The sequence below is a fragment of the Acomys minous genome (assembly GCF_964271855.1).
Source record: "Acomys minous genome assembly, chromosome: 3".
Classification (NCBI taxonomy): Eukaryota; Metazoa; Chordata; class Mammalia; order Rodentia; family Muridae; genus Acomys; species Acomys minous.
In genome coordinates this window covers 19,243,043-19,260,975 of record NC_140485.1, presented here as the reverse complement: position 1 = coordinate 19,260,975, position 17,933 = coordinate 19,243,043, and the positions used below count along the sequence as shown (strand labels likewise).

Sequence of the window (17,933 nt, the reverse complement as noted above, 5' to 3'; positions counted from 1 at the left end):
CTGCTTAGCTAGAGAAGCAGAAAGAAGCTGGAGGTGGAAAGGAGGGCCTTCCGCCTCGTTTCCTCTCCCATCGCCAAACTAATTCCATTTATTCAATATTTTTATTGGGAAACATTTTTGCTAGTTACTGTTTTGGGCAAACGTGGTGCAATAGTAGGCAAAGCCAAAACTGCACGGTTAGAGTTTGTATTTCATTGTGGAAGCTGACCGTGAACACAGGCCTGAGTTTGGAAAGGCGAAGTGTGTATATAGATAGGGTCTTTTAGACAGACAAGATCAGGGTGGGTCCCCAGCAGTGCCCTCTAAGCAAGCACCTCTAATAGCTGAGGGGAGGCATCCTAAGACTTTCTGGGGGAACTGTCTTAAGTGTAACACATGGTACACTGACCGGAAGCTGGAGAGGGGTGTATGAAAAGAAAACAAGAAGCAAGGTGGCTTAGGTAGACGCTGTGCGCCCGCAGGGTGATGGTCCCCGGGAGTTACAGGTGTTTGTGAGCCCCTGATGTAGGTGCTAGAATCCAAATTCAGGTCCTTGGAAGAACAGCAAGCCGCTTAACTACCGAGCTCTCTCCAGCCCCAAAAAACACTTTTTAAAATGTTCTCTTTGGATGAATGAATGAATGAAAGAAATAGTAACAATATTGCAGTTATTGTCATAAGTAACTATATTTTAAGAAAAATAACTATTTTTTTAAAATTGGAGATGACTAGTATTGTTGTTACAAATCTGCTTTTAATTCTTTCCTTCATCATCTCACTGGCTTCTGCATTCTAATATGGTACAGACAACTTATCATCTAAACTCTGGGAAACATTAGCATTGTATACTAAGGGAGAAGGAAAGTGGAAAAGCAATGGCGTCCTCTTGTCATGATGAAAAGTATAACCTCAAATTCCCAAACTAGATAGCACGTAGAGAAGCAGCAATGCAGATGGCTCTTTCTGAGGAAAATGCTGTGAGGAGGATCTGAGAAGTGGGTGGTAGTTAGAAGCCTGCACAGAAATGGATTTAGCTTGAGGACTATCACAGATAAAGGGCTAGAACTTGAATGCCCTGGCCTCTAGGTAACTTTGGGGATGGTAAGTGTAACTGGCCCAGCGCTAGCATGAGCAACCCAATGGGATGACACTCAGGTGAGTGCAGAAAGAGGAGGAGTTGTTGTTGTTGTTGCAGCAACAGTGACAAGAGGGGAGATTGTACCATGGAGAAACAATTAGCTACAGTGTAGGGACTGAGTCTTATTTCTGTGGTTTATTGGCTATGTGACAATCAGGCTGGTTATTTCACCACTCTGGGCTTTGGTTTTATTACCCACAAAATGGGCTTAACCATGTATATTTTACAAGGTGTGAACGTGCCTCAAACAATTTGTAGAGTGAGGCAGTAGGTTTAGGTGTGTCCTCAGGCTGAGAGGGAAGCACGCAGATGCTTAGCACCTTTGCTTCTGTAAGCACATTGGGTAGTTTGTCTCTAACACAGCCAACCTGTTCTGTTGATTGTTCTAGAAAGGCATATCTGGGTTTTGTTGTTGATGTTGTTGTTGTTTAAGTTTTTCAAGACAGGGTTTCTCTATGTTATCTTGGCCATCCTGGATTCACTTTGTAGACCAGGCTGGCCTTGAACTCACATCGATCCACCTGCCTCTGCTTCCCAAGTGCCCGGCTGGCATATCTGTTTTTAACAGTTGATCAGTATGGCCTATCTTTCTCCCGTATTTGTCACTGTTAGAAGAGAGCCATTTCTAATGAATCCTATCAGTCAGCAGCCTTATCCCGAGTAGAAGCCAACCAAACTGATGTTCTTGTGCCATAGCCCACACTTTATCAGGGAGGGTGCTGGGCTATGAAAGCCTTTGTATTAATGACCATGCTTGTGGTCCAGTACACATGTTTCTGTTACTAGGGCCTCTTGAAGCCAAGCCTCGATGACGTATTTGGAATGGGCAACTAAAGCCTGCTGGAAGAAATCAGATGTTGGGGTGTGTGCTGAGGTGTCTGGAGAGGTGGGGTCATAGAAGATATGAGGTCTTGGTAGTTGCCTAACATCAAAGCATTAGGCCTGGCTGTTGTTGAAGGCCATAAAGCTAATAAGGTATAGAGTTTAGATTTTAACTGGAGTCTCCAGCTATCTTCATAACTAAATTCAGAGAGTGAGTTAGCCCGGACCAGCTTGATGCTGGCTGTTTAGCTCTAAGCATTGCAAAGTGCAGGCAGAGACTGGAGAACTTAGTAGGTTTCCCATGGAAGGTAGTCTCTTCTGTGAGAGTTCGTGGTCCAAGCGAGGCCTCAAGGAAAGGTAAGGTGGCTGAAGGGCCAAGGCTTCTGCCCCAGATTAGCCTTAGTCTATGGAGCATTGAATTGGCCACAATGCCCGTTCCTTAGGTGAGGGGGTGGGGGGAGGGGGCAGGAGGAGGGACTTGCTCTTCTGTGGCCTGAAATAGATTGTTGCACCCATAAGAGTTAAGAATGAGGCCTTCATTTAACTAGACTGATCGCTTGGCTACAGGGACTCCATTGATTAACAACAGGGTTTTTTTTATTTGTTTGTTTGTTTGGTTGGTTGGTTTTGGTTTGTTTGGTTGTTTTGGTTCAGGCAGTGTTAGATTTGTGAGTCTTTCCCGCCCTGTCTGTATAGGGGCTAATTAGGGTCAGGGCTGTGCTTTGTCTCCCTAGCACTTCACAGACCTGTGCCGAGAGAGAGCTTGAGGATGCGGTGGGGGGAAGATGCCATATTTGGTTCTCATGACCCGGGAAATAGAAGCTTTGTCTTTTGACTGTGATGGCTTTGGCTTAGGTACCAGTGCACGTATATGTCCCTTGGGGCCTTGCCCTTCTAGTTGTTTTGGAGTTTTCCTCCACAGATGGGGAAGGCAGGTTCAAACAGCTTCCTGGGGCATCCTCTAAGACAGGAGAAGCTGAGCTGTCAGTTCTGTAATGGGTTGTGCACCCACCCAGAGGTCCTCTGTTCCCGCAAGTTAGATAGATACACGCAAGCATGTAGAAGGAACCGGCCTGCCTTGGAGCTGTTGGTAGCAAGGCCCAGACACTGCTCAGAGTCTCAGCTTTCTCCAGCATCCTTGCCTCCCCAGCAGAGATCTCATCCCTTGGGCAAATCTGAGGGACTCTGATAATCATCCAGCTGCCAGCAAAGCTGCCTGAAGGTTTGGCTTTCTTCCAACTTGCATCTCTTGGGACCCCAGGGACATGAAGACACTCCCACTGACCAAAGTAATAGCTTCATGTTATCAAAGAAGCCTGCTTTGAGGGGCCTGTGAATTGGGGCCTGAAGTAACTTATTCAGGGAATAAATTGTTGTTACGTATTACGTCACCTATGTAGTTGTGCTGTTTGTCCTCGTTCTGTGCACGAGAGAGCAGTGCTTCCCTCAGAAGCTGGTCCTGGGGATGTGGTTGAAGGCTCCACCCTTCCATTCTGCCTTCTGCAGTCTCTTGAAAGCCACTTGTGAGTGAGTTCATGCCTTGAGGCAGGTAGTGCTTCACTTTCGGCCTTGCACGCTTAGGGCTGCAGGTGTCCTCCACAGCTGCAGCTGCTCCCAGCTCTGCGTGCTCAGCAGGACTCCAGATCAGCCATTTCTTCAGGTAACACAGCCTGTGAACAGCTGCAGTGAACTCTGACACTGCCCTAGACATGGGCAAGGGAGGCAGGCTAGGATAGAGACACCCGTATAATCAAGCAGTGTTCTCATTCAAGCAGTGTGGCACCAGCTTGAAAAAAGAAGAAAAGTGCCATGGCTTATTGGCTGCGGCCTATTCCCAAGAGTCAGCCAGAAATTTCAGGTAGACAGGGCCCAAAGCAGAACAGCAGCATTGCTATATAATTCTCAGTGGCAGCTCTCCCAGATCCCAACAAAAGCTGGGGACGCCATCACTCTTGTCTGGTCTGATGGGTGGGGCTGCCTGCAACCCTGTGTTGAAATATTCCAGGGCCAAGGCAGGCAGGCAGTGTAGCCCATTGGTCACATTGGCCATTTGAATTCACTGAGAGCTTGCAGTTTACTTATAGGTGATGGCTCAGAGGGTAGCGGTGAAGCCTTTGGGGAGGGGTACTTAGGACTGGTTTTTCTTTTCTTTCTTTTTGTTTGTTTTGTTTTGCTTGTTTTTCGAGACAGGGTTTTTCTTTGTAGCCTTAGCTGTCCTAGACTCTAGACCAGGCTGGCCTCGAACTCACAACAAACCGCCTGCCTCTGCCTCCTGAGTGCTGGGATTAAAGGCCTGCGCCACCACCCGGTGAGCTGGTTCTTGAGGAAGTTTGGGAACGTCTTATCATAGTTGATATGTGAGGTGATTACTTAGGTAGGTGCTGAGAGGCTTTGTTCAGCAGACTCCTTAGGACTGCTCTGCTGAGCCGGGAGGGGGCGAGGTTCCCAAGCGCTGTTGCCCAGATTCGGCCCTGGGGAGAGAGAGTACCCTTGACAAAGTAGGGACGAGCAGATAACTTGCTGGCCCCTCTTCATTTCAGTAGTTGCTGCATAATATTCCAAAATCAGAGGAAATAGAGGTTTCTTTGAGCATTTCTAGGGCTCAAAGGCATGGCAGGTCTTAAAAATGCCAACCAAGTTTAAAATAAATCAATACTATAAGACACTGCAGTGAATTTCCCAATTTTAAAGGAATTTCACTTTCAGTAAGAGCTACCAGGGGAAAGCTGTAACTCAGCCTGCAACATAAACAGGTCAGAAAGAATTCTGTGTTTTGTGTGTTTGTTAAAGAAAATGATGTCTAGGGACTTGGGAAGGCTGCATTAGAGCCACCCAGGTGCCCCGTAGGCATCGTAAGGAAGAGAGAAGTGCTTGTTTTCTGGCTACAAAACTAATCTTGATTTGAAGCTAGGGGAAGGTGTCTTGTGAATGAATGATGGTTGGATTTTTTTCAGTTTGTTTTCTGAACTCAGAGGCATGGTACTAGAGCAGCGATGGGGAAACAGGTTGCCTAATTCATTTTGGATTTTAGTATTTATTATTTTGCCCAGTGAGTAAAATTACCAAGATGATGTGAGGTAGCTACATCCATCCTTCAGGACAGATACAGCCTTAGCACTCCTTTGCTTTTCCTTTACTTTTTACCGGACATGCCTAAGACATGCCCTTCCAGAAAACTGAAGTCTAGGACATATTTCAGGCATGGAGTAGGAGTGTGCTGCTGTTGAGATCTTGGCAGATTGCACAGACACTGCCAGCAGGACCCAGCCCCTTGTACCAGACATAAAGAAAACTGGAAGTCACAAATAAAGGCTCATTTGTTGTTAGTAACCAGATTGCCTGTTTGGATCTGGTGAATGTTTGGGAGAAACTCTGGGTTTGTATGGGGCAGCAGAAATGGGTGTGAAAATACCACACCCCAGACAAACAGCAGGGTGACTTTTTACCTTTATAAAACTTGTTCTGGGGTTTATGCCAGCTGTCACCATTGACACAGTCCAGAGGTCCTCCCTCCCTCCTTCCCTCCCTCCCTCCCTCCCTCCCTGGACCACATCAAGGCCTAGGTTCATTCTAGTGTGGTATAAAAAGCCTTTGGAGAGCAGGCAGCTCATCCCACGTTAAAGAAAACCAGAAGCCCACTTGCCCACCTGTTCATAGAATGGAAGTCTTCGGTTGACCATTGGCCTTGAGAGAAAAGGAGCTGTGTTGGAAGGCTGTTCCAATTTAGCAGTGTCAAAACCTTAAGGTGGCCGGAAGCAAGGAGGTTCGTGTAACTAGACTGTAATTCCAACCAGATAGAGAATGTCAGGCTATTGTTTCAGTCCTAGTCAGCTGCCTTTAGGACTATAAGTACAATTGTCAAAAGCTGAGGGGTATCTCGGTAGCCTTAAGTTGACCTCTAGCAGGTGGAGGAGAGGCCTCTGTCAGTCTTTCAGCATGCTTTCTCACCATGATTGGTTTAAAGGAGGGGCAGACCTTGGCCTTGGAAGCCAGGAACCCCTACGTCCTCTTTCTTTGCACTTACTGATCATATGATACCCATATCCTTGCGGTTACTTGTTTGCTTGTACAGGGAGCAGGTTGTGGGACAAGCTGGCCTCCTTTTTTGTTTTGTTTTGTTTGGTTGTTTTTTGTTGTTTTTTGTTTTGGTTTCTGTGTAGCCTTGGCTGTCCTAGACTTGCTTTATAGACCAGGCTGGCCTCAAACTCACAGCAATCCACCTGCCTCTGCCTCCCAAGGTGTGCTATTTATTTATTTATTTAGAGGCAGGGTTTCTCTGATAGCCTTGGATGTCCCAGAACTCTGTAGACCAGGCTGGCCTTGAACTCTGAGTGCTGGGATTAAAGGCGTGTGCACCACCACAGCCCTGCTCGAATGATGGGAATCCTTTTGTTTGTTTGTTTGTTTTTGTTTTTGGATACAGGGTTTCTCTGTAGCCTAGGCTGTCCTGAACTCGCTTTGCAGACCAGGTTGGCCCCAGACTTCACAGCCCAGGTCCACCTGCCTCTCTGCCTCCCTCAGTGCTGGGTCAACACACCTGGCTCAAACTGGCTTCTTTATCACAGGGGAACCCCTGCTGCTTCCTCAACTTGCTGAGCTTGCTAGACTAAGTACTCTGTTTATCTTGTTGAATTCCTACTTGTGTCTTGGTATGGCGGCCCCTCCTCCCTGCCCTCACTTCCATTCCAGAGAGGAAATGGTTTGGCCACGGGAGTGGCAAGTGCTCACTAGCTCTGGCTGGGGCGCCCCTCCATTGAGCTTTGAAAGGGAGGCCATGCAGGCAACCCCAGGGGGATCCTAAGCTGTCTTGGCCACTAGCAGTCAGAGAAAAAGCGTTCTGTCTTTTGTTGAAATGGGTGACAGGAACGGTAGGGACTTACATGTCTAGATGGACTGGAGAAAAGCTATCTGTGGCATCCTGAGCAGAGCTCAGGAGAGTGTTGGCAGAGCCCCAGCTGGCTCATACAGACGGAGGAGGAGGAACTTCATCTTGCATATAAGGTGGGGCTGGAGAGTGGGCGGAACAGTGTCTCTAGCATTGTGGGAGGATGGCTCAGACCTGGGAAGGAGCTACAGTACCACGCCGGGCGGCATGCCTCTGTAGAGGGGTGAAACGACATGCACAGTTCCCTTTCTAGGAAGGAAGATGACCAGACAGGAGTGTGGAAGCCCTGCAGTTTTCACAGTGGTGACATTTAGAGACTTGTGGAATCTTCACTTAAGCCACCTGCTTTGGGTACCTCATCTCTTCTCTGGGTTGTGTACTGTGTGAGATGCAGCTCAGAGTTCTGTCTCCATTGCGGTTCACGAGCAGGGAGTTCAGTAGTGGCAGTGCCATGTTTTACTCCCATCGTGGTGTTCTGCCAGACCTTTGTAGGCTAACCATGAGTTTGACTCTGCCTCTCCCTAGTGATTTGTGGAGCCCTTCTTTCCCCTAAGAATAAGCCACAGACTCCCTAACAAGAGCCCCCAAGCGTTTCCCTTGGTGTGCTTGGCTGCGAGCTGCAATCAGAAGACCATATGGGGTTTTTTTGCCCAGACCATTCTGGCCTTGAGTCTTTTAGAACCACAAACTGTCCTGTCACCACATGGAATTGTGACCTCTCCTTTAGTAATAAGGACTTAGATGGCTTCCTCCTGGTGGGAAACTATCCTTGGGGGAAATCTCAGGATCCCTGACTTTTCCCTGGAGCCCTTTCTCTGCTAATCATAGCAGCTACAGTTGAACCTGGTTCTGTGGGGGCCAACTGAGGCACTTAGCAGCTTTTATTTCAGCCCCACACTTAATAAGCTTGAAGAAGGGCATTTGTTGTGGTATCCACCTGTCTTAACTGCCAGTTTTTTAGAGCTGTTTCTAGAAACAAAAATGTTCTCTGTGATCTAAGACCTGTTTACAGCTAAAGTGCTGAGAAAAACAGTAGCCCCAGCCCCCGGACAGAACAGAGGTCTCAGTGCAGTGGGTCCCAGTTCTTACACGTAGTCAGGATGACCCAGCTGGCAGCTTCTGCCTACTGTTGGTCACCATGGAGCCTTCCCTTCTGTGTTGGCCAGTAATTCTTCTTTTTGTGTATTTGGTGAACTTTTAATGCTAGTAATTTTGGCAGCATACTTTTTAATCAGATGACTTAAAATAATATTAGGTCAGTAACACAGGCAGTGTGACCAACCACGTCAGTCTCCATGTCTTCTGCTGTGCTGTTGCCATAGCCTCCCTCACTGCCCTTACAGAGCCATCTGATACAGTTGAGTTTGAAAAGCTGGTATGTTTTCAGTAGCATGCTATCCTGACTTTAAATTCTGCTTACGTCCTTTCACTCACCTTGTCCTGACCTGGTGTCCATTAGTCCTGGCGGCTGTGCTTTAAAGAATGTGTTTCTGGGGGAGTAAGGTCTCTGTGGATCCAACTCAGACGATGGGCCTTAGAGGCCATGCCCCTCAACGGTGGTGTGCCTGTTAAAAGGGTCACAGGTTCTGCTTGAAGACCTCAGAGAAAAGGCAAGGCTCTGGCGTGGTGAGGTGAGGGTGGCCTGGTCTGATTCCCCAGCATCTCAGCCACACAGGCTGTGCCGTTTATCTGCGCCTACCTACAAAGCCGTGGTCAGGTCATGGGCTGCCTCTGGGTAGTTTCTGCCTGCATAAATCCGGCTCCGGTCTTTCATTATTCATTGTGTCATGCCTGGTTCTTAGAATCTGAGTATTAAGACAGTCTATAGGATAATTGCACGTGACTTAACTGGTTGAGTTTTGTTTGTTTGTTTGTTTGTTTGTTTGTTTGTTTTAGACAGGGTTGCTCTTTGTAGTATTGGCTGGACTCACTTTGTAGACCACGCTGGCCTCAAACTCACAGTGATCCACCTGCCTCTGCCTCCTGAGTGCTGGGATAAAGGCGTGCGCCACCACACCCAACAACTAGGAGAGTTTCAGGCCTTCCAGGGCTTCTAGAACCTATGCTGCTTCTAAGATGAGAAGAGCCCTGGATTCAAACTGTTCTCTGCTGTCAGCTTCTTCATTGAGCACTTGGGGAAAATGAAGTCTCTAGAGGGAGAAGCTGTGGCCCGGGAAGCCAGGCCCTCGTCTCTGCTCCTACTGCTGTGTAGAGATGTCGTTTCCTGTTGCTTTTGAGTAGGCCTGCACCAGGGAGTCTGTGCCTAAGCATTATTTGTGCTATTGTAGCCCAGGCAGTGTTTGTCTTTCCCATAGGCGTCAGGCTGGGCTCCTCTGAACAGAGTAGGTGTATAGAGTGTAGAAGACAGGAGCGTGGGCTCCCTGGCCAAGGCCGAGACCCCTGGCTACTGGTGTGTAGACTGCTGGTTTCCGTGGAGAGCTGCCATCTGTCCACTAAGAGTTATGACCGAGAAGTCCGAGTCCTTCTGGCACGGCCAGAACACCATTACTACTCACTGAGCTGCTTGCCAGCTCAGGAGGGGAAAGCCATTAAAAACACTAATTGTTCTTTATTTGCCATCTTACAGATGGATAGTTGCCAGATTCTAATTCTGCTCTTGACATGACTTAGACTCTGGGGACACAGTCTGAAGCCGGCCTCCTCTCAGCTTGGCCACACTTGGGTTTCAGAAGCTCTCCACATGAATACTGTGTGGAATCTTCTTTCTCTTTAAGGGAAGTTCTTACATCGAGAACCTGGGGAAGAGAAGATGGAGGCAGGAACCTTTTCCCCCTTAATGTTGCTATCTTGTTGTTGACCGTTTCTGGGAAGTTTGTAAATTAGTTTTATATTGCCACGACAGTTTCTATCAGTCACTGAGTAGATGAGCTCGTCGTAGCATCCAGCACCACTTGGTAATCTGAAAGTCATAAGAGAACCAGCAGACCACAGATGAGGTGGTGAGACCGAGGCACACATTGTGGATAGTGGAGGCTGACTGGGAGGCCTGCCCGCTCACTGCAAAGCAAAGTCCTTGCAAAAACTTTTTTTTGGTCATGCTTTCTCAGAGGAGGTGTAGAAGGGGACCTGGAAGGCCAGGTGACAGCCAGATGGGGAAGGAAACAGAACAGTGGTAGCTAAAACCTAAAACAGAGAGGCTTTCACATGCAGAGAAGGCTAAAGGGACCAAGTTGTACATTTTGCTTGAAGCTGGGCATGGTAGTTAGTGTATGCCTATAGCGTTTAAGGGGCTGAGGCAGGGAAAATTGTCTCTGGAACCATTAAGGCAGAGATGTATATGCTCTGAATGGAACTCACCACCATTTATTTATTTATTGTCTCACCTCACATGGAAGATACAGCGTAGTTCCTGGCTTAAGCCTTGACTTGTGAATTCCAAGCGAGTCACGATGACTTACTCTTGTAATCCCAGCGTTCAGGGATTGCCTTGACTCAAAGACCAGTCTGAGTTCTAAGCCAGTCTGGGCTACAGAATGCGGTCCTGTTTCAATAGAACAAAAAACCTTCAGTTCTGCTAGGTGTGGTTGCGCACACCTTTAATCCCAGCACTTGGGAGGCACAAGCAGGCGGGTCAATGTGAGTTGGAGGCCAGCCTGGTCTGCCAGGACAGTCAAGGCTACACAGAGAAACCCTGTCTTGGAAAATAAAAATTAAAAAGTTCTCGGTAGTCCAATCTGACACTCTAAGAGCCCAAATGGAAGTGCAGGAATTTGAGTGCCCACTGTGCCAGTTGAGTAGTGAGGAGGTGAACAAGAAGATGGACGGCTGGCAGTTTGTTGGAGCCCCAGTCCTCACAGACCTCCAAGTGTAAATTGCACTGTCTGCATTTCTGAAAGGGGGGCACACAGATCATGGTTGTGAATAGTAGGTAGCAGCTAGGGCCGAGCCCCAAACCCTCAGATGCCTCCTAAGGCTGGTGCCTTTCCTTCATGGAGTTGAGGAATGAGAAAGCTGTATTTTACATGCCATGTTTTAAGATGCATTTCATAAGATAATGCAATTTATTAATAAACTAGGGGCCAGTGGAGGGAACCAGTTTCAGAAACAGTTCCTACTTATTATCAACAGTTGTTGATAATGACACTTAGACACACAGGGAGGGAGGCTGCACTTTTAGAATAAAGGACATCCTTTACTCTGTCTGTAGGGTTAAGAATGGGGAGGAACAGGAGGCTGACACACTGTTCTGTCCTTAGTCATGTGTTTCCATCGCTTGTCACCTCTGCTCACTCTGCTGTCTGTGCTCTAAGATGCTCATGGCTTTAGTCAGAACAGTTCCCTGACAACTCACAGACTAGAACAAACCACAGCTCAACTGCAGAGGAACTGCTTGAGTTCCTGGTGGCCAGCACATCTTTCCACCTCTTGTACCATGGGCATACAGCAGGTGCCTAAGCCAGACTTTCCACAAGCTCTTTGCTGAGCTCTCTTCATAAGTGTAAGGGCTTAATATGTTTAAGCAGTAGCACTTAGCTCTGTGTCTCAAAGAATAAAGTTTACACTTCAAAGGTACATGATGAAAGCAGAGGCTGTGGAAAGAGGCCGCCTTCCGATAGCCTGTGGACTCTGCTCTCCTGCTAAGTGACCTGGAGCCCTTCTCTGAGCTTCAGTTTCCTGTTCTTTAGGGCCAGGGTAACACTACCTCCCACCTCAGAGTTGCTGGAAGATGCCACTTGTGATTGAAAAGCTTTGTAGGAGGGTTGGAAGTTACCTCACTGGGTTACCTAGACAGCTGCTCAAAAGATGTGCTATAGAGAAGTTGAGTTGTACTGAGGGAACTTAGTGCAAGATCTGAAATAACAAAGATAAGATTTATAAAAATCTGACAGATCACCTTCTACCCAAGGCCATAACTAATGCAAGCTGTTGGACCAGTGGCCTCCCCAGCTTTGAAGCACACAGTACAGGTCATCCTAGGGGGAAGGCTGGAGAAGTTCTGGTTAAGAGCTAGACCTACTACTCTCACTTTGCGATGTGAGCCAGTTGCTCCATCTCTCTGGGCCTTTTCTTTGGAAGAAGAAGTGAAGCTCATCTTGACGCTAATTGTAGGATGCAACTGCAAAGTGTGAAGTCCATATAGATGGTAACCGTTCTTCATTGTGCTTGCTTAGCAGATGTGGCTTTGACGTTCGGGAGGCCTCTGTGTTTAGGGGTCTCACTGACAGCAACAAGGACAACCCTGGTTGATGCTAAGAACCACCTCATGCTATAGCCTGGTCACCAAGGGAGCCATGGTTTGGTACCTGCTAGGATGAAAGGTGATAGGCAAGGGCTTCCAAGGCTGGAGCCTGTTTAACAGAACTAAGGGCTGGCTGCTGGGACTCCAAATCAGATGGTCTTTATCTTGTTGAGGTGGTTAAAAAAAAAAAGCACCTCCCCATCTCTCTTCCTATGAGCATACTGTGTTGTGGACTCCCTGGGGAAGGTGTGTCTGTCTGTCTTCTGTTTCATCTACTGGTCTACTGAAGACTTGGGCAGAAGGCACCAGGCAAAAGCTACATAAGGCTAGGATGGCTGCCAAGTCATCAGGGAGTATGAGTTTTTCCCCAAGTTGAAAACTGGAAGGAAGTCCCCAAGTAGATTGTGTGAAGATCTCTTAATTTCTGCTCCTAGTAGGGGAGCAGAGGCATCCAATGACAGAGTAGGCCTTAGAGACCTGAATTTTCTTTCTAGAGTGCATGTTCTTTATGCACAGACTTGGGTCTAGTTATTTGCTTGTTTATTGGTTTTCTTTTTTCGAGACAGGGTTTCTCTGTGTAGTGTTGGCTGTCCTAGACCTACTTTATAGACCAGGCTGGCCTCGAACTCACATCCACCTGCCTCTGTCTCCTGAGTGCTGGGATTAGAGGCATGTGCCATCACACCCTGCTAGGGTCTAGTTAATTTTGGCGCATGCTGATTCTGTTGTTTGCTTATTTTTTAAGTGAAAATATTTTTATATAGTACGTTCTGATCATGGTTTTCCTTTTCTCAGATTCTCACAAATTCTCCCCACTTTCTCACCCACCTAACTCTACTCCTTTCTTTTTTCTGTTTAGAAAGCAAACAGACAACAAAACAAGTATTAGTTAAACAAAACAAATCAAAACCAAAAACAGGAAAAACACAGAGAAAGACGGTCATACACAAAACCCAAAAAAACACAAAATTGGCAAGGATAACTTGGAAGCAAAAGACCAGTAAGTGAAAAATGCCCTAACAAAACAATATGAGACCAGAAAAAATAAAAACAAAAACCCTCAAAACTACCATTGAGTTTGTTTTGTGTGGGCCATCTGCTGATGAGCATGTGGGAGCATCCTTAAGTGTAGTTTATATGCTCAGACTATTGGAGAAAACTGAGTTGTTTTGTTTTTTGTTTTTCTGCAAGCTGGTGTCAGTTGAAGATAGCTTCTTGGTTGTGGATGGAAACTCCGGTTCTTCCTCTCAGTGCTGGGACCCTATCTAGCTTGGACCTGTCATGCTAGCATCTTGGTAAATTCATATATGCACCAGTCCTGTTGTGCCTAAGGCCTTGTTCCCTTGGTGTTGCCCATCTATTGTGGCTCTTAAAATCTTTTCACCTCCTTTTCCGCAGAGAATGTAGTCTGTCATTTTCTGATGATGGCTGAGCAAGACACTGATCTATGGGCTAGCAAAAAGTTATTGCTGTGTTTCTTTACCGGAGCAATAGTATTTGGCTTCCCTCTAGGCCCGTTGCCTTTCTATCTAGTCACCTGAGCAATGTCAGGCATGGGCTCCAGCTCATGGAGTGGACCCTAAATCCATTCAGATAGTGTTTGGCTGTTCCCAGTGTCTGTTCCACTATTGCACCAGTGTATTATGCAGGAGGTTAGCACTGTGGACCACGGGCTTTGCAGCTCCCTTCGGCTCTGGTAGCATGCAGAGAACCTGCCAGTAGGAGTGAAGGCTCCAGGGAGGCACAGCCTGATAGCTATCTAAGTGTTGTTTTCAGCAACGGGGCCTTACCATCAGTTTGCAGACGGCAACTAACATCCTTGGTAGTACCCTGGGTTGTTGGGGCCTTTACATGGGGCCCCTTTGGCCAACAACTCAATTAGATGTAGCGCATTCCTGGCACTGGAAATTTTACTTAATGAAGAGAATCGTCTAGTTGGGGCACTGTCAGCTCCACTATTTGGTGACTCCATTAGATTTCTTTCATGCATGTATATATTTTAAGAAGCTCCTACAGTAGTAGGTTTCCACGTGGCCCTCCAATGCTCCTTGGTCTTAGTTGTCACTGTCCCCTCTCCCGGATTCCCTTCTTCGTCCTCCCTTTTCCTTCCCCTTTCAGTTTAATCCTCCCACTCCAGTCGGCCTCCCCTGGAAGCCTATTGACTGTATATGCTATTTCCCCTTCCTTGGGAGTCCTTCTTACTCTGTACCTAACCTCCTCCCAGAGCGCATGCTTTTATGTGTAGATGTTGGATCTGGTTAGTTTCAGTGCATTCTGGTTTTCATGTACAACTTGTTTTTGGTGTTTGTTTTAATAATAGTTTATTAAAAATAAGGAAAAAGGGGACTCTTTGTTTTAGTCCTAAGTCATAGGCCATCTAAGGATGGCCCTTCTTGCTGCTTGCTGCCTGTCTTTTGAGGCAACACAGACAACGTGTGTGGGGTGTCTAGGATCCCCCTCCTTTCATTTAGATTTACTCATTTTATGTGTATGGCTGCTTTGCATACACGTATGTGTGTGCATCACGTGCAAGCCTAGTTAGTTCCCGTGAGGTCAGAAGAGGGCATCAGATCCTCTGGAACTGGAGTTACAGGTGGGTGTGAGCCGCCATGTGGGTGCTGGAACTTGAATCCAGGTCCTCTGGAAGAGCAACCAGTGTTCTTAGTCACTGAGCCACCTCTCCAGCCGCTAGTATCTCCCTCTTAAAAGACCATCGTACTCAATCATGGGATCCTATCCAAATGACCTACGCAACCCTAGTAACATCCCAAAGGCCTCATCCATCCAAAGACCACAAGTTTTCACCATCTAATTACCTTTGCCAGGACTTCAACCTCCATCCTGAGCTGTAGAGACACTGTATTCCTTCCTGCTTTCTACCACACAGCTTTGTAGCGTACGTATTCCACTCGACACGTTAGCAGGCTTCTTCCTGATGCCCAAATGCCACACTCCTCTCTCATTGGTCACCACAGCAGTGAGTAGCTGGATAGTTCATTATTTAGTCTCTTTGTTTTGCACTTTGGAGGTATTTCTCATAATTGAACATCTTTACTCATGGATCCTCTTCCATGAGTTAGCAGAGAAGCTCAGTTTCCACGAGTGTAACCACCAAGCCCTAGGTCTCAGAACACCTCAAGTTCTGGAAGCTTTTTTACCAGCTGCTTCCCACAGGCTGCTGCCAGTCCTCCATCAGTGTGGGGATGCCTTTCCCACGTTACCCACAGCCGCCTGTGATGGCCAAATGGCTGACGATATATTCTGAGTTTAGCTGAAGACACTGGCGAGGGAGAAATGGGCTCATTGAACGTGTCAGAACTGCTGCAGGTCCTGTACTTCTTACTCATTCCATTCAGAGCCCAAAAGGGACAGAAGGCTTCTGGAGGAAGAGACAGAGGCAGACAGGCCGCTCTACAGTCACTTTGTGAATGAGCTAGGGCACCTGCCCAAGACCTGAGGCTGTGGGGCCAGTGCTACCTGACTGTACTGACCGCAGCTCAGTGGAGAGGAGGGTGCACACTGGCCAAGAGCCACAGTGTCCTTCTCAAGCTGCAGACAACAGGGAGGGTGTGTTCTTGGAGCAAGGGAGCCACCGAAGGATTGCAAGCTACAGGGAAGGCCCTGTTCGGGTCAGTTATCTAGGGTGAAACTAGGCACTTTCAAAACTTCAAAACGTTCCTGCCCAGATGACCTGCCCTGCCTAAGACAAAGCTAAACTTAGCTATGTGATTAAGTGGCTCAGAATATGGGGCTGACCCAAGGCTAATCTCTATAGGCTTTTGTGTTCTAGATTTCCTTTAAGGGCAGCTTCTTGTCTTCTTCCTGAGGCCTGGCACCGAAACAGTTCCCAAATAGCAGCCAATGCTCACAGGACCAGAAATTCTAAGTATTATATGTACAGTTACACGTGATGATGTTTCAGGCAGTAGAAGACAGTAAGCAGTGGTGGCCCCATAAGCATACTCTGATGAGGTTCAGGCAGCCTGGCAGTTCTTATGTCATTAAGCCATGTGTAACTGTGTTTACGTCATCTTTAAAACAGCTTGTGACACAGGTGTAGATTATGAGAACAAAGGGCTTGACTTGGCACAGTCACCTGCCAGCTTGTTTCCTCAGACAGTTTTCTCTCCAGGACACTTAGTTTTAACCCCGGTAATTGATGCTGTGGGCAGAGTGGGACCCATTGCTTGGTTCTGGGTCTACCTGGCCTCAGAGGAGGAGGTAAAACTTGTTGGCTAACTTACTGTAGGTTCTCAGATGCTAAACGCCATGTTCTCATCTGTAAAGAAGGATAGCAAACCCTCATAGGGATGCTGTGAGGCTGTGACAGTAGTTATCAGTGAGTTAGAGAAGAAAGGCTACATATACATAGGACCAGGACCACCAGGGTCCATTGGGAGCAACCTATCTGGAATGGCTCCCTGTTGGGTACCGGAAGCTGGAGTAGGAACCAGGTGTAGGATTTGTGATCAGATTGGCAGCTGTGGAGCCAGCATGCTTTACGTTCCCTCTTCCAGGGTCTGTCCTTAGTCATATGACCCAGGACACATCCGTTTCCTTACCTGAGAACTGAGAGTGTGTCTTTACAGTTTCTGGGAAGGTAGTTAGAGGCTCACTCATCTTTAGGTAAAGTGTTTAGAAAACCCAGCACACAGAGCTTCAGGGTCAATTGTTTTGGGTGCTGGCTCTGTACCCTCACCACTGATCCAATGTCCACTCCTTGCCTGCCTTCTGTCTTCCAGGTCGATCCTTCAGGACCCACAGTCTCATCATGTCTCGGACATACGGCAGAGAGTACAGGTGGTGGCGATCTCCTGACAGCTGGACCTCCCACAATGTGAAGCTTTTGCCTGGGTTCCCCTCTACCCTTTTCTTTTTCCTTTATTATAATAATTTTTTTTTAAACATTAAACCATCAAGACTTCTGAAGAGCAGAAGGCTACACTCTGGACAGGCACCTTTTATTGTTTGAGGTTTTTGTTTGTTTTTAAGAACATTGAATGTGGACAAAACCTACGCATATATTCACTGTTAATCCATTAATTTCTTAAGTTAGGAAGCAGTTTTGGTTTTCTCTTTCATGTTGTGTTTTCTTACACATCTCTCAGTTCTGCTTTTTAGCATCCCACTCCCCAAAGAAATTCTGTCTGCCCAGAGTTTTGGTATTTTTCCTGGAAAGGGATACGAAGATATCAGGAAGCAGCTCTGAGTTACCGCCTACCAGCTGTGGGAGCTGTGGGAGTCCTTGGATGGGCTGGTCCTGCCAGCCCTCATGCCCAGACGGGATCGGAGATGACGCCTCTCAGAAGAGGATCACCAGGGCTTGCCCAGAAGGACTATAGAAAAAAGACCGAAACCGTGGGTTTTGGTTTTCTTTAAGTTCTTGGGAGCCCCAGGCCACACTAGGCTTCACTGTCATGGGATTGTTTCCCTCTTCTGCCCTTCCAGCTGGGGTCCCTGAGGAAGGAGATCAAGATCCCCGTCACCCCACCCCCGCCCTACTCTCACAAGCCTATCTTCTGTTAGGACTGTTGAGCTAACACCTAGCCAGACTTGGTCTTCCTTGGCCTCTCGTCACTATATAAGGCCAATACCTTTCATCCTCTGCCTCCTGGATTGTCTTCCCAGTTACAAGTCCAGCCTGTCACAGAGACCACCTAGGCCCCACGATCCCGTTTCAGTCCTTGCAGACCCTCAGCTGATTGCTGCCATCCTTTCCTCACATTGACAGGTGTTCCCTATGCACCAGGGTCCATGGTGTCACTCACCACTGCGTGACACTGCCAAGCGCCATCTCTCTTACCCCAGGGACTAAATGTTAGGTGACCAACCTGTATGTCACTATTGTCTGATGAGACGAGGAGGCCTGCCTTGAACAGGGAGGTGTGAGGCAGATAGGGGTGCCCATG

The 17,933-nt window shown here is 47.5% G+C and overlaps 1 protein-coding gene across 1 annotated transcript in view; it reads left to right on the top strand.

The window, feature by feature from the left end:
* STK35 (serine/threonine kinase 35) overlaps positions 1–16,975 on the top strand; it is a 31,421-nt gene extending 14,446 nt beyond the window's left edge. Inside the window, exon 4 of the mRNA XM_084774234.1 lies at positions 16,767–16,975. The gene's annotated coding sequence lies outside the window, so the exon portion shown is untranslated. The remainder of the gene's footprint in view (positions 1–16,766) is intronic.
* Positions 16,976–17,933: the final 958 nt, after the last annotated feature.